Source organism: Pelodiscus sinensis, chromosome 20 (assembly GCF_052426305.1).
Source record: "Pelodiscus sinensis isolate ZL-2025 chromosome 20, ASM5242630v1, whole genome shotgun sequence".
Taxonomy (NCBI): Eukaryota; Metazoa; Chordata; order Testudines; family Trionychidae; genus Pelodiscus; species Pelodiscus sinensis.
Window position 1 is genome coordinate 28,419,571 of NC_143071.1, and position 15,566 is coordinate 28,435,136.

Sequence of the window (15,566 nt, forward strand, 5' to 3'; positions counted from 1 at the left end):
TAGCCACGTGTGGTTATTTGGCCAGTTGAGTGTGGCTGCAAAACTGGTTGGACACTAAAAAACTAGATGGTGCTTGGTTCTGCCGTGAGGGCAAGGGACTGCACCTAATGACTTCTTGAGGGCCCTTCCAGTTCTATGATTCTGTGATAGTTTCGGCCAGTTTTCCTAGTACTGAGGTCAGGCTTACCAGCCTGTAATTGCTGGGCTCACCTCTGGAGCCCTTTTTAAAAATGGCCATCAGCTTCTCCCAGACGTGGAGTGTCCTACCCAAAGCCAGAACGGAGCGTGTAGTGAGGCAAAATGGCTTCCAAGCCTGACAGTGCAGGATGTAGCCCACCAGCCCACCCCAGATGGAAGTAACGGGGGGGAGAGAAGGGGTGAACAGGAAGTAGAGAGAGCCCCACAGCGCAGCGAGGGGGCGGAAGACATCTCACGCCAGCTGCAAGACTCCTGAGCAAAGCGCCGAGCTGCCCCACGCCCTGCCCCTGGAGGGAACCGAGGCTGGAGAGAGGTGACTGGGACAGTCATGGGCCACCTGTCCAGAAGCTGCTGAGGAGACGTGGCCCACAGACTGAGGTGGGAAGTTGCCCAGGGAACCAGGTGTTAAGTCAGGTTGGGCTGTCGCAGTACGAGTGTTTGGCAGGATTCCTGCTGACCCAGTGATGCCTAGGCTGGCACCCCATGGGATTGGATGGGTCCAGTTTCCCCTACCTCCCTGCCACCAAGCTCACCCCTGGGATGGGGGGCTGCTCACCTTGGCCAGGAAACCTGGACCGTGTCCGTGGCCTGCCCCAGCCCAAAGGCTGAAGATAAAATTCTCGCTGCCCCACCCAGGGGGTCAGACAGAGTCCCCTCTGCCCCCACCAGGAGGCTTGGGCTAAAGACTGTGTTGCCTGGCCCCACCCTATGGGTCAGAGCCTCTAGAGTGCTCCTTGCTTTTGTTTGCTGTCTCCTGCAGTAAGACAGAGGGGCCCCCCATAGAACCTGGAAGTGAGGGAGCATTACAGACTGCATTACATTTGCATAGCTGGTAATACGCATCCATCCAATATGGGCTAATAGCTCATGAAATCCTGGGGTTAGGAACGGGTCCTTGATTTTACTGATGAGCTGGGACTGCCCCCTTTCTGATGGGATAGCACACTTGTTTCTAGCTCTGGAGATCGTGAAAGAGCAGCCCTCCAGGGCTGGGAATTTCAAAATAGCGTAAAGTGTTTGCCCACTTATTTCCTGTTAATTTACATAGGAACTGGGCATCTAACTCTCATAGGAGGCTTTGCCGATCTCAGACTAAACTTACAACATTACTGTGTTTTGCAAATAAAACTGTTCCTATATTTACAAGTTTGGACAAAAATCAGGAGGAGGGAATTTAATGAAATGCTTCACTGACGATCTCCTCTATTTTTTGCCAGCTCTGTGGTTGGTCAGACATTTCTGATCCTTTCAAAATGTTGAAAAAATGTTGCGGTGGATTTTTAGTGGCATTTTACATTTATTTAGCAACCACCTGCACTTTTATCAGCAAAGGACTTTGGAGACTTGGTGATGTCAGTTGCATTTTTAGCCTAAATGCAGCCTGGATCTAGACATGAAGGTTATTCATTTTAGGCAACAATTTAAGAAGGCAGGAAAATAAAAGCTAGAAGGCTAGAACCCGATGCAGGGGAGACTTACGAGTCAACATAGGTCTCTCAACTTAGATTTGCTTCTTAGAATGAGGACACAATACCAAAGGGGGTAACACCACAGATAAGGTAGCATATACTACAGGGACTCCACGGGCCAGACCCTGCCCTTGGAGGATCTAGCCTGCACTGCACCCTGAGCTGTGTGAGCGGAGGGCAGGTCAGTGAGGTTTTTAGTTTGTTTTGGTTCTCCACCCCTGCCATGAAGAAGGACACCACCAGCATGTGGCACCGTGATGGATACTTTGGAGGGAGAAGGCTCAGAAAGAGGACCCCCATTTGATGGGATTAACTCAAGGAAGAAGAAAAGTTTTCACAAATCAGATAGGCACCTGGCTGGCTTTAAGCAAGTCAGTCCCGCTCGTTCTAAGGAGGCTGCTCACATGCTCATTGCTTTGCTGAATTGGAGCCACAGTAACCACATCACATTATCATTGTTGTAATGGTGTCAGAAGTCTTCTGAAAACAGTTTTCCAGCCCAGCATGGAACCCCAGAACCCCAGGCCAGGTTCCTCTCTTCCACAGTCTAAGTCCCACCCTAAAAAGCAACTAACCTGCAAAAAGACATTTCCATCCCCACGTCAGCCTGCCCCCTGCTGCAGCTGCTGGACGGATGGGAAGGTGGCCCGGTCGTACATGACCAGCAGGCCGATGAGCCAATTGCAGTGACACAGGAAGGTGCCAGCATATGGGAATTCTCATGCAGAAAGCCCACTATGCACGGAGCATAAGTACATAAGAGGGGCCGTACTGGGTCAGATCAAAGGTCCGTCTAGCCCAGTATCCTGTCTGCCGACAGTGGCCAGCACCAGGTGCCCCAGAGGGGGTGGACCGAAGACAATGATCAAGTGATTTGTCTCGTGCCGTCCTTCTCCAGCCTCTGACAAACAGAGCCAGGGACACCACGATGGTTCATTTGCTACCTTCAACTTCTCAATGAGAAGGTGCATTCCCATGCAGCAGCATCTGTGTCTGCCCCTCGCACTGGTTTGTGCAGAATTCTGACCTGTTTGCTCACTGGCACCTTGCACTGGGATCCGTGTTAGCTTTACCACTGATTTCAATGAAGATCCAGTCTGTGATCTTGGACCTGATCTCCATGCTCTTCAGCAATGCCTACGGTCCAGATCCTGCAGAAGCACGTGCACGTGCTTAGTTTTGCACACTGTGAATAGCGCTGTTGCTGTCCATGGGACTACTCACCGGGTGAAACACTGAGCACGTGTGCAAGGCAGGATCATGGCCCGAGTCAAGGATGCAGAAGCAGGCCCACAGTGCCAGGGAGTGTTTCGTTTTGCATGGTTCTCACGCTGCTTCCTCACACAATTTGAAATCAAGATTCCTCACCTCTATGGTGCACTGGTTTTGCCTCATACTTACAAGAGCAAGGAAGGGTGTAGATTGCCTGGTGTGTATCTATAGTTATTTGGATAACACTGTACTCAGACTGGGAAGGAGTCGATTTTTATCTGTAAATATCGATTGATTTCACTGCACACATGTGCGTGCACACACACTGATGAAAAATGTTTTCATCAATAGTAATTGAAATGCACAGACAGGCAAAGCAAGAACAGAGCGGCTTGAGAGCTGGTGAGGGGTTGATTTAAGGCCCTTTTGTGCCTTCTGGCCTGTGATGGTGACACATTTGTGTTTTAACAATTCTAACAATATAATGTTTTGACTCTCAAAGTCAGCTGTCCTCAAGTAAAAAAAAGGCTTAAACCCCATAATTTTACATAACTGTGAAAAATAATTGATAACAAATTTAAAAATGCTTAAAAACGAACATAGACACCTGTCAAAATTATATATATAAAAATCAAATTCTGCTCCCTCCCCCCCGACTTTACGCCCTGGATTGAGGAGCCGTGGCCAAGCCACTGAGGCTCTTGATTATAGTTGTGGGCTGGAGTTTTGCAAAATCTCACACTGAAAGGCTGATTCCAGTTCACCCCATGGCAAATCCATTGGGTTACGGGCACCATAGGCAGTCAGATGTGACACTGGCCACATCTCTGGAAACCAGTATACCCCTGTCAGCCTTGTGAGCCACCTGTGGCTTGGAGCAAACATTGACTTTGATACAAGATGCGTTTATAAGCTGTAGATCAGCAAAATATTTAAGCATGTGCTTAACTTTAAGTATGAGAGTAGTGCTAGTAAAAATCAAAGGAATTACTTGAGTGCTTAAAAAATGAGTATTCCTGTGGCACCTTAGGCTGTGTCTAGACTACAGGGTTTTGTCGACAAAAGTGGCCTTTTGTCGACAAAACTATACCTGCGTCTACACTACCGCTGAGTTCTGTCGACATACCATCAACAGAATTCGGCCATTTTGTCGATGGTGGTAAACCTCATTCTACGAGGAATAACGTCTTTTGTCGACAGAATTCTGTTAACAGAAGGCGTTATTGCATCTACACTGTCCTTTGCGTCTACACTCTCATGTCGACAAAGTGGCTTGCTTTGTCGACAGAACTGGCGATAGTCTAGACGCGCTTTGTCGACAGAAGCCTGTAGTCTAGACGTACCCTTAGAGACCAGCAAAATATATATGGTGTCACTAGTGGGCAAAACCCACTTCCTCAGATGATGAGCTTAAAGTTCAAGTGCTTAAAGTTGGCTTTGTGCTTAAATACCTTGCCGAATGGGGGACATAATTAAATGAAAATGGAGTGCAGTTAATTGTATAGTAGGTGTCACTACATGAATATTTGATACCTTGTAAGACCTTTTTCAGATGCACTTTACTAATTCACAGACTTTATGATGCTTACAAAAAATCTGGCTGTTTCTAAACACTTCTCATCAAAAGCTTACTAGCAGAGTTGCCATAGCAGTGGAGGGCTCATACTTCTAGGATTCCGTTAGTTTTACAAAATATACTATATTGTACTGACAAGGGCCGTAGCGGGGTGACCATAAGCCTGGGTAAACAATTGTCAAAAGAAATGGAGAAAGCAGATCTGGTGATGCATTAAGTCCTGATCCTGTTACCATATTTGCTAACTTCCTTGGTAATTCTCACTAGTCACTAATTTGTAATGGTCTTGTTGTCACCAATGTGAATTAGTTAGAGTCTCCTATTATATATTATTGAGAGCACTCACCTCTGGAGTGCATGCTGTTGCTGCATGCAGGACTGCAGGCCTTTTCCTGGCACCCTTGCAGGTTATCAACCTGGCTTGACAGGAGTGGCTCAGCCCTTCAGCCAGGTCATACAATCAAAGTGATCCCCTGCAGGGGTAGCAAAGGTGCAACAAAACTGTCTATCTGCCCTCGCAAGGGTTGTCAGCCCCAGCTCTGGGCCCTTGAAATTCAGCCCTTCGCCTGAGCTTCCAAATGAGACGTGTGCACTTCTCTGGGTTTGCCCCACTCCAATAGTGACCAGTGGGGGCACCTGGGCCCAGCCACTATTGTGGGCTCCAACTACAGCAGCCACACACTGATTGGTTCAATTTATTGCTGCTACTTCCCTGGGCCTCTTCGCACCTTCACCCTGACCTCAGAGTTAAAGGCCTCCAGTCTTCTCTCCCAGCTTAAGCAAAAGTAGGAGCAGCCAGAGCCAAACTCTGGTTATCCCTCAAGTTCTGGTGGCCACAGATGAGAGGAGAGGAGAGGAGAGGAGAGGAGAGGATGGATAGCCGTGCCGTGCCGTGCCGTGCCGTGCCCCACCCCACTCCTCTGGTCCCAATCTGTAACCGAGCTACTAACTCCTGCAGGCTTTTTAATAGAGCCAGCTGCCCTCAGATTGGTTGCTTCCATGAAACCTTTCTAGGCAGGCCTGGAGGACCCAACTTTGCTGCTTCAGTTGGACTTGATACACCACATTGTATTGTATTGTATTCATGTGGATTTAGGAACATAACTTTAAACCTTGGCACACATAGAGACACACAATACACTTTATGGGCCAAATCCTATGTCTTTACCTATGCCCTCTCGATTGCTAGATTGTAAGATCTCTGGGGGCAAGAACTGGCTTGATACCAGAGTACAGTATACCCAAGAGTACACTGATCAGACTAGAGAGATGATAAATAGGAATAACAATTCCTTACACAGAGAAAACTCCCATGTAATGGACGGTTTTGAATGAGTCAGGTTGAGCAGTAATGGGCCCTTTAACAATAGGTCTCATGCACACACACATTCTGCAGAGAATACACCCAGATTCTGAACAAACAGAGAGAAATCTCCAGCCAGGTATGTTGCTTGGGGTGTGATGTGCACACTAGCCCGTTCTGTTATGATCTAGAGATGATCACAATGGCTCCTTTTGGGTTTATAATCTATGACCTATAACACCAATTCAGTATCCCATGTCATGAGTTTAAATGGCAAAAACAAAGCTGCAGTCTCTGCAGAGACAGCCCTAGGTATAGAAAGACTCCAACGCCAATGAATAATTGAAATTTGCTGGGTTTCAGCGTCACTTCCTAATCTTAAATTCTAGAATGATGGAAATGTAGGGCGGGAAGGGGCCTTGAGAGATCATCTGCTCCAGTCTCTTGTGCTGAGGCCACCCTGACAGGTGCTTGTCTAACCTCTTCTTAAAATCCTGCAGTGATGAGGTTTCCACAACCTCCCTGGGAAGCCTGTTCCTGAACTTAATAATCCTTCTTTGTTAGAAACTTTCTCCTAATATCTGCCCTTGATGCAGACTTAGCCCATTCATTTTTATCCTGCGTTTTAGGGGGCTGGAGCATATAACTTATGAGGAGAGGCTGAGGGACTTGGGTCTGTTTAGTCTGCAGAAGAGAAGAGTGAGGGGGGATTTGAGAGCAGCCTTCAACTTCCTGAAGGGAGGTTCCAAAGAGGATGGAGAGAGGCTGTTCTCAGGGGTGACAGATGGCAGAACAAGGAGCAATGGGCTCAAGTTGTGGTGGGAGAGGTCTAGGTTGGATATTAGGAAAAACTATTTCCCTAGGAGGGTGGTGAAGCACTGGGATGGGTTCCCTAGGGAAGTAGTGGAGTCTCCATCCCTAGAGGTGTTTAAGTCTCGGCTTGACAAAGCCCTGGCCGGGTTGATTGAGTTGGGATTGGTCCTGCCTAGGGCAGGGGGCTGGACTTGATGACCTTCTGAGGTCTCTTCCAGTTCTATGATTCTGTGCTTTCAGTGGACATTCTATGCTTTCTTCCTCTTTAGAACAGCTCTTCACATATTTGAGAACCTAGTGTCAGTCTGGCTGGCAGCAGTTCCAGGCCTCAGAGCAGAGCAGACAATGGGACCCCCACAATGCGGCCGACCTGACGTTCGGGCGGAGCGGCCGCCTTGCATGGCGGGCATGTTCCCTCTTACTTTTTTCAGTCCCACTGTGCAATACCTTCTGTTCTATGCTCCGAGACATGCGCAGGTGTGCATCCCCAGGAGAAACAAAAACCCTCCATAGAATATATGTTTAAAAAGTTACCTCAGGGATTGTTACTCTGGCCAGAACAAGTAAGGCATTTGGGAACGCACTACTCATAAATAGTATGAAATGCACGGAGCAGTTAAAACTCTAAAAGGGCGCCCTTGGAAAGAGTAAAATTACACAGAATCTATGTGTATCGCAGGAAGTACCAAGAAGTAACAACTATAAAACACAAGGATATGTTGGGAGGTGACTGTGAGACTGTGTGTGTAACTCTGTGTGTGTGTGATACAGACTGTGTGTGTAACTCTGTGTGTGTGTGTGATACAGACTGTGTGTGTAACTGTGTGTGTGAGTGATACAGACTGTGTGTGTAACTCTGTGTGTGTGATACAGACTGTGTGTGTGTGTGATACAGACTGTGTGTGTAACTCTGTGTGTGTGTGTGATACAGACTGTGTGTGTAACTCTGTGTGTGTGTGTGATACAGACTGTGTGTGTGTGTGTGCAGCAATGTGTGTGCTGGCTGCTGGGGATACTTCAGAAATGCCTGAGCTGTGTCTGTGTCTCTCCGTCTTTGTTTCTGAGCCCTTTCTCCTCTCCTCTGTTCTGCAGAGATGGGGGGGGGGGGGAGCATGGCCAGGGGGAGGGAGAGTGTGTGTGTGTGTGTGTGTGTGTGAGGCACTAACACACTCACCGTTCACAATAGAAGGAAGCGCTCTGACCCCAGTCCTCCCTAGCCAGAGCCGCAGGTGTCCCTGGGATACAGGGGCAGGAGCCATCAGCACCCCCAACTCCTGCTCCGCACAACTAGCAGGAGGTCCCAGGAGCACTGAGCTGCAGCAGGACTGAGCAACAACGGGGGGAGGGGCACCTGCGTCTCTGGGCTAGGAGGCAAGTGAATCTCCTGCCCTTTGAAATTGTCTGGGATCCTGGGCAATTGCCCCGTTTGCCCCTCCCCCCATCACCCCATCAGCCGGCCTGCCTGGTGCCAGGTCCCACCTCGGCGTTCTTCTCTCAAGGCCACACATGCCCAGTTATTTCCACCTTTCTTCACAGGCCAGGCCTCTAACCTTTTCGTTATCCGCCCTCCTCCGGACTCTCTCCAGCGTGGCTGGATCTTTCCTAAAGCATCATGCCCCAAACGGGACACAATACTCAGAGCCAGCACCCCCGCCCAGGCCCCATCCTACCTCACACCTTCCCCAAGCCCCCGCCCCCACTGGCCCCAGGCCTTCCCCAAGCCCCCGTCCCCACTGGCCACAGGCCTTCCCCAAGCCCCCCCCACTGGCCCCAGGCCTTCCCCAAGCCCCCGCCCCCACTGGCCACAGGCCTTCCCCAAGCCCCCCCCCACTGGCCCCAGGCCTTCCCCAAGCCCCCGCCCCCACTGGCCCCAGGCCTTCCCCAAGCCCCCCCCCCCCACTGGCCACAGGCCTTCCCCAAGCCCCCCCCCCCCCACTGGCCCCAGGCCTTCTCCAAGCCCACCCCACCCTGCCCCTTGCACTCTCGCCTGAGCAACACAGCCCAGGGGCTACAGGGGCCTGGCACTGCCGCAGCAAGGGTCGCTCCTCCACTCACCACACAGTCAGCGGGGAGCCGGAGCTACCTGCTCTGCTCTGCCTCACCACCCCGCTCTCCTGGCCCACTGCACCCTCTTCTCCACCTTGGGGTCAGGCATTCTTCTTCCTGCCCCTGTGGGGAAGCTGAGGCAGCTGGCCGGGAGAAGGCAGTGGGGCAAAGCAGAGCAGGCACCCACTCCAGTTCTCAGTGCCATGGTGAGTGCACGGGGTGACCCCTGCTGCCACCCCAGGCCAAGCCCCAATAATCCCCTGGGTCCCCCCTGTCCATGGGATAGTTGGGGTGGCCTCCGTGGGGCCCCCAAAAGCACGGGGCTATGGATAAGACAGCTGTGGCAGCACCCCAGCAGAGGGACAGAGAGAAACAATGACCTCCTATGTCTTCTGCACAGCACTTCCATGAATAGACACGAGTGTATTCGTATTTTTTGCAACTGCCTCATATTATGGGTGTCTGTTTACTCTGGGATCCACTCTAATCCCCCATCCTATTCAGCAGTACAACCTCCGGGCCAGTTAGTCCCCATTTTGTTGTCGTGCTTTTGATTTTTTCCTTCAGGCTTTTGCTCTTGTTGTCACTGATCTTCATTTTGTTGCGTTCGGACCAATTCTCCAATTTGGTAACGTCTTTTTTAATTTTAACCCCGCAAAGATCTTGCAGCCCTTTCCACTTCATTTGCAGATTTTATAAGCAACACATGCCACTCCATTACCCAAGCCATTCGAGACAATGCTGAAGAACAGCAGATCTCTGCAGGACCCCAGAAGAGACTCCCTCGCAGTTTGACAGTGAACCCTTGAATACAATTCTGTACCCACCTTATAGTAATTTCACCTAGACCACATTCCTGGGTTTGATTACTAGAATATCACGTGGGCATGGAACTGGGTCAAAAGCCTTACTAAAATCAAGACATGTAGCATATCTACTGCTTCCCCCTAATCACCAGGCCAGTATGCCTGTCAAAGAAAGAAATTAGGTTGGTTTGGCATGATTTGTTCTTGACAATTCCATGCTGGCTATTGCTCATTACCCTATTATCCTCCACATACTGACATGTTCATTATTTAATACTCTCCCAGTATCTTTCCAGGTATTAAAGTTATGCTGATTTGTTTATAATTCCTGGGGTCCTCTTTGTTCTCCTTTTCAAAGAGAGGTGCTATGTTTGCCCATCTCAGGTCCTCTGGGACCTCACCTCCATGAGTTCTTAAAGACAATTACTGATCCGTCCAAGATTTCCAAAGATACATATCATCAGGCCATAATGTCTTGAATACATCGGACTTACCTAACCTCCTTTCCCCCTATTCCGGCTTGTGTTCCTTCCTCCCATGTTGTGAATACTGTGTTTAGTATCTGATCACCATTAACCATTTTCTCCTTCTCAAAATAGGACTTAAATACCTCCGCTTTCTCAGTGTCATTCATTATTAGCACTTCTTCCTCACAAGTAATGGACCTACACGAGCCATCATTTTTCTCTTGCTGGTAATGTATTCATGGAACCTCTTTGTATTGCCTTTTTCCTCCCTATTAATATTAACTCATTTTGTAACTTAGCCGTTCTGCTTTTGTGCTTGAACTACTCTTTTGTGCTCATGCTCAGTAATTTATCTTATGTTCTTATCCATGTTTTCACTTTTTATAGGACTTCTTTTTGATTTTCAGGCCATTAAACAGTTCTTGAGGCCAGCACATTGGCCTCTTAGGGTCTGTCTATATGGCAAGGAAAAACCTGTGGCTGGCCCATACCAGCTGAGTTCCTGGGGCTCAGGCTAAGGGACTGTTTAATTGAAGTGTAGCCCCTTAAGCAGAGCCCTCCCAGACAGACTCAGCTGACCTGGGCTAGCTGCAGGTGTCTAATTGCAGTGGAGACCTGCCCTCACTGCTCTTCCTTTCTTTCCTCTGCACCGGGATAGTTTTTCATTGTACTTTAAATATGGTCTCTGAGAAAATGCCAGTTCGCCTGAATCCCCCTCCTCCCTCCGATTTTCTTCCCATGGGACCTTGCCTACCAGTTTTCTGAGGCTGTTAAAGTCTGCCAGCATGAACACATCTAATTATCTAAGTAGATTCCTTCACCTGTTCTTTTATGTGCTTTCCTGAAAGAAAAGGGGTAATAGGAAAAGAAGTCCCACATAACCCAGTGGTGTTTCTAAGGGGCTAACTGCATAGGGTTATGGTGTCATCTTAGTCATCGGGCCATGGCTTTCTGTGATCAAAAAGGAAAAGGAATTGATCAATCTCAGACGGGAACTGCGTATTCTCACCATCATCATTGCAATCAAGGATAATACAGAACGACATGCAAGACGATACAATGCAATGCAATCTATGTGCAACATGTGTCAGTCTGGCAGCATTTTAAACGGGCAGTAGAGGCTAGATCAGCCTATTTACCAATTAATGTGATAATGTCACAGTAAGCAGGGGCTGAAATATCTTGCCGAGGGTTTAATGTCAAATTAAGTCGCTCATCAGCAGAGCACAGCAGAGTGTCGGTGGTTACGAAGATAAAACCTTTCCCCGAGCTGATTCATACATCCCGGATTGCTTTGCAACCCATTTACCGGAAAAAGTGAAAAGGCAGCGGCGGCACCGGGGGACGTTATAAAAGCAGGTTCTGGTGGCCTTTGGGGCTGGTGAGATGCCTCGCTACAGTTATGGCTTAGCTCCCTTCCCCCCTTAAGGCAGCGGGACCGCACTCCCCTAGGGGACCAGGCCCTGACCGCAGGAAGCACCCGGAGGGAAGCCGTCTGCTGCAAAGCCGTCGGCTCCGGGACTCGCAGAGGCGGCGGGGGGCCAAGCGGCCCGTTGCCTGCGGAGCTGGGCTGCCGGTGGCGGCGAGGGAAGTGGCTTAGCGGAGCGGGATGAACAGCGACTCTCCTTGGCTCCGTGGGGCCCGAAACCCCGGGGCGATCCCGGGGCGATCCCGGAGCTCGCCGCGGCTCGGCCGGCGGGGTTCGGAGCCCCCGGCGCTGTAAACCCGCCGGCCCGCTGCGCTCGGGGCCCTTCGCGCCGCGTGGCCGCTTTGCGCCCCTGGTCTGCAGCGCGGGGGCGGGTGTCCCGCACAGGCCCCCCTCCCCCACAGCCGCCAAGGCCTCGGGAGAAAGGGCCAGTGCGGGATGCCCGCCCCGCCAACAAGCGGCTGCGAGGAATCGCTCGCCACCCGGGCTCGGCTGTAAGGAGCAGGGCGCAGACGGCTCCGCCGGGATGTTGCCGAGAGCCGCTCGCTTTGCGCGCAGAGGGCTGCCCGGGATTTCGGAGAGGGGGTCTAAGAAGGGCTGCGCCGTGACGAACGCGCGGCTCCCTGGGCAGCTGGGGAAAGGGCGGATCGCTCCGAATTGCCAGCGGCGGCCTCAAGGCTGTGGCCCGGAATCCGTGCGGCCCCCGAGGGCGCAGCACATGGCGGGAGCAGAGAGTCTGCAGGCGGGAAGTCGAGGGGACAATTTCCTGCGCAAGGAGCTGTCGGGTCAGGGCGCCGCTGTCCTCGGACCCGAGGGGCGTCAGTGCCCCCCCGCCCCCCACACTCGCAAAGGTCGCCCCGTTTGGGTTGTTTTTCCAGTTGGGCTACGCGTAGGGCCGGGGCCGTGAGTCCCCCCTTCGCCCTTCCTGGGGGATCTCGAGGGCGAGAGCGGCCGGGTGCGCGTTTAACCCCCCGTGTTCCACGGTTCCAAACCGGCTCCGAGCCGCACGGGAGATGGCGGGCGGGCGCCATCCGCAGCAGGTTGTTTTCCGGCTGTGCCGCGCTCCGCACCCGCCCAGCCGGTGGGCACCGTTCAGCTGCCTCGCCAAAACAACCCTCTCCGGGGCGGGGGAAACTGGGCCGGCGGCGTAAAAAATCCCCGCGGGTTCGCTGGAGCGACGGATCCCTGCGTCTTGCGCGTCGCTGGAACAGAATCGCTCCCGTCTGGATCCCACGGGGCGGCTTTTGCCAGCGGGGTGGTGGCGATTCGAAAACTCACGTTTCGAGCTGTCACCGCTGCCGCCTCGCCTGGCAGAACCGTGCCCTCCAGGTGCCGGTTCAAACCGCTCCGTGGTCGGAGCCGATGGGAAAGCAGCTGATCCCGCTCCAGAGCCATTTCTTCTCTCTAACGGATCCGCGGGCCTGTTCGGTCCGTTTCAGGGCTACGGGGGATTCCCTACAGGAGCCGGTACGATGGGTTATTCCCCCCCCCCCCCTCCACGCGCACATACACACAAAGTATTACTAAGAATCCTGCAAATCTCAACTTTATAAAGCGGCTCGCTGTGGCGTTCTGCCCCCCAGGAAACTCCCCCGGAGTTAAGGGGAAACGATCCTGTTCCCCCTAAAGTCCAGGGGGCAGGCAGCGGCGTCCCTGCCTCAAAAAATGGGCTGGCGGGGGCATTTGGTCGGTCTCGGCGCTTAAGGACTCGGCTGTGACCATTTTGTCGTTGGGGCTCAGTTTTAAATCTGCTCCTTTCACCTCGGATCTGGTGGCGGTCTGGTGGGGCGGGGAAGAGAGGGAGAAACTCGAAGGAAATGTATTTAAATCGCAACCTTTTAAAAATCTGTGCTATGTTAAAAGTCAAAGAACTTTAAATTGTTGCATTCTTGCCAGATTCTCCCCCTCTGCTTTTAGTAATAAACTATTATTTACACAGCAATCTGCACACTTTTTTATTTTTAGAGGGAAACACAACAAAATCCTCCTCTCAAAATTATTTTAAAGTTTTTTTCCCTCCCCCAAGTAATTGTAAGTTTTATGGAAATCCAAAGAAGACCCCGGTTTGAAATAATCAGGAGCGATTTATTCCTATAGAGTGACAGTTCTTTTGAACAGTAACCGAATGGCATTTTCTGTCTTTCTGAAAGCTTTTCTTCCAGATTTTGTTCAGATTAGGCTGGGGAGATGAATGCCGGCATTATCCAGACCAGTAGCTATTCTGAAATGCCAAATTAATTACCAAGGGCTGAATCAAGGCGATGGGGACTGAGAAGAGGGGCGGCGAGGTGGGGGAAACGGTTTTAGGTGTGAAAATATCGGTGCGATATTTTAAATCCCGACAACCTAGTGAAAACGCGGAAATTCGGAGTAGGGTGCCCGCGGGCGCAGGGCCGGAGTTCGGGTTGGTTTTGTCTGGCTTGGGACTGCTCGACACCCCAGGCCCCTGCCGCGCCTTGGGGACTTGCTTTTACATTCTTGTTTCGCGGCGCTGAGAAATCCCCACACTTCTAAGGCAGCGATGGCCTTCCCGATTTCAGGTGGGAAATTCTGTCCGAGGCAACTCAAACCCGCTTGCACGAATACACACTTGAACGCGATTAGCGGGGGGGGGCTCCCCTTAGAAGGAGTGTGAGAAATCGGTTTTGGCAACGAAAAGAATGAAAGGGGAAGGAGGGGAAAGCGGGACGAAAGCGGGTAAAGACCCCGCACTGCAATCTTAAGAACACGGACGCTCATGCCCCAGATACCCCCCCCCCGGCTTTGCTCTGTGTCCCCCGGGGCCCCGGGAGTTTGTGTCTGACTTTCCAAACTCCTCGTTCGGGTTGTCTCCTCTCGCCCAACAGCAACCAAGCCGCCGCCCGAGGACACGGGCTTTGGCTGCCAACAGCCCCCCTCGCCTGCAGAGCCGCCCCGCGGAAACACGCCCCGAGTTTAGCTCGCCGACACGAGAAGCGGCAGCCATGGCCCCCTGTTACACCGCCCAGAAAAGACCCCGCGTCTCCTCCTGCAGCCGGCCCTTACCTTCGAGAGGCAGCCCCGCGCCGGAGGGAGTGTTAGCGAATCCCGTTATTTGGGTCTCCCCGGCAGGAGTGATCAAGAGTTTGGGGCGCACGGCCCCTTTAAGATGCTCTTCCAAAATAGCCTACCACGTGGTGTCTCTCCGACGCTGCCCTTTGCGTCCTCGCTGCCTCCTCGCGAAGCAGCCCCTCTACCTGCAGCGGGCCGGCGGGGTGGCTGAAATGTGTCCCACGTCTGCGGTGGCTTTTCGCCTTCAGCTGAGCTCCTGGGGAGGGAGACTCTTGGGGATTTCATGCTTCTGTGAGCTCCAAAGCGCTACGCCAGGGACCCCTCGCCCGTCCAAAAAGTGATCAACCAGTTGATTCTCCCGGGCCAGTTTTGTTTTCAATGAAAAGATAAAGGAGGAGAAAGGGGAAGTGTGTGTGTGTGTGTGTGTGTGTGTGTGTGTGTGTGTGTGGAGGGGGGGGGGGGTCGTTGCAAAAACTTCCCCGCACACAAACATACCTGGCATGGTTTGCATTGTCCAGCACGGGGGGTTACAAAAATACCGCAGAGAATGGGAGGAAGAATAGAAGCAGGATTTAAACTCTCCTCACAGGAACCTGGAATGCTAAGTGCTTCCAAGGTTGCAAGGCTGGAAACGTAGACGGGGGAGATGAGGGGACAGGAGCGTGGGGGTGGGGGTGGCGGTTATATGCTTCCAACTTGCACAAATAGCACCTTTGCAGGAATGTGTTGACATTTCCATTTGCAATTAGCAAGCAGGGCAGGCTTGGTATGTACAGTATAAGGTATGGAAGGCTCTACACTGTTCCCAATCCGAAGAGCAATAACCGGAAATTAGAAAAGGAATGTTGGCGAGCAGGACTTTTCTCTGGTGCATTCATGTCTGTGTTGCTACTAACATAGATCATAACATTTGAATGTGAGATTTAAAAAACCCATAAAGATATTTTAGCTCACAGTTAAATTCCATTGTTATTATTATGGCAGTGCCTAGAAACCCGGCCCAATCCAATCAGCGCCTCATTTTGCTGGGTGCTGAGAAGACTGAAAACTTGGAAAGTACCCGGACCAGACGGGGCAGACGGATTCTGGCTGAAATGCCGGATAACTCTTCATGAGTGTTTCCTTGAATAACTTAATAACGTGTTTGAAGAACGGGTGCCCGAGACGGATGGTGACGAGGAGAATCATCCTCGCACATAAAAGAAAAGAAGGCCGCAGCG

General features: G+C 51.5%; 1 protein-coding gene across 1 annotated transcript in view; it reads right to left on the bottom strand.

Moving 5' to 3' along the window:
- Positions 1-14,615, bottom strand: part of NTN1 (netrin 1) — a 211,383-nt gene extending 196,768 nt beyond the window's left edge. The window contains exon 1 of the mRNA XM_075903483.2: positions 14,341-14,615. The gene's annotated coding sequence lies outside the window, so the exon portion shown is untranslated. The remainder of the gene's footprint in view (positions 1-14,340) is intronic.
- Between the last annotated feature and the right edge of the window lie 951 nt (positions 14,616-15,566).